This window comes from Palaemon carinicauda, chromosome 28 (assembly GCF_036898095.1).
Source record: "Palaemon carinicauda isolate YSFRI2023 chromosome 28, ASM3689809v2, whole genome shotgun sequence".
NCBI lineage: Eukaryota > Metazoa > Arthropoda > Malacostraca > Decapoda > Palaemonidae > Palaemon > Palaemon carinicauda.
Window position 1 is genome coordinate 53,213,888 of NC_090752.1, and position 1,221 is coordinate 53,215,108.

Sequence of the window (1,221 nt, forward strand, 5' to 3'; positions counted from 1 at the left end):
CCGAATGACCATAGAAAATCTGTCCCTAGGTTAAGGCACACATGAAAATCCACAGATACAGTACTTTCTAGTAATTCTCTGGTAAACTTCCATATGGACGACATGGCCTGAGTCCAAAAACGGATTTTGAGCGAAGCGAAAAATCTATTTTTGGGTGAGATAGCCATGTCGTCCTGATGGATCCGCCCTCCTTTTCCATAGAAAAGGCCTAGGCAAGATCCCTCCTGAAACTACTATATCTGTAGCACCATGCTAAATGCTACAAGGAATAGGCACCATCTTGGATACTGGTAATAGTACGTGAGGAAGGGTAACCTTGATAACGGCTCCCCTTCTATTTTCGCCACTCTTCCTCCTCGAAGCGAAAACGCTATTCGGGGTGAAGATTGCTATGTGTCGTTTCAAGATATAGGTCCCCTGATATTATGTGATATCCTTAAGTGAAATTTTAAGGATATTGGCACCAAGAGTTAGAATTCTGGAGACCTAAAGGTCAATTCTCTGGGAATATCACTGTAGCCAAATATCCCTTAGAAAGCTACCAATAGGAAACTTCCATCAGGACAACATGGCTATCTCACCCAAAAATAGATTTTTGGGCCCAAGCCATGACGTCCTGATGGAAGGTTCCTTCAGTAGCTTCCTAGGGTATATTTAACTATAGTGGATATTCCCAGAGAATTAAACTAAAGGTTATCACAGAATTCTAACTTCTGGTGCGAGTACCCTAAAGGTTTCCCTCTAGGATATCGTATATCAACAGGGGACGCATGTATTAACACGCCACATAGCTATCTACACCCCATATAGAGTTAACACTTCGATATGGAAAGGTAGCTGAGTAACTGAGGAGCCGTTCCACAGTTACTCTCATCCGTGGTTGCTTTTGGTACTCGAGACGTAAACAAACGGGCGCCATTGCTAAATGACGTCACGTACGTCCTCATCCTTTCGTCTGTAGCTTCTTTGCTAAGTCAGATTTTTCCCAAGTGCTTTCTTTATCAGCTTACATCGCCGTTATGTCGCTACCTTCAGCCTCGCCTTCTTCTGGAAAGGAGGAGTATTTGAAGTGTGAGAGTAACTTCTGCGGGGTGAAGCGCCCGGACTTCTACGGGCACAAGGCGTGCTGGACCCACGCCCCCTGCGCCGCCAAGAAAGGCGACTTGAAGTATTGGGACCCGCAGAACTGTACTGTCTGCAAAAGTCTTCTTGTCGAGGCGT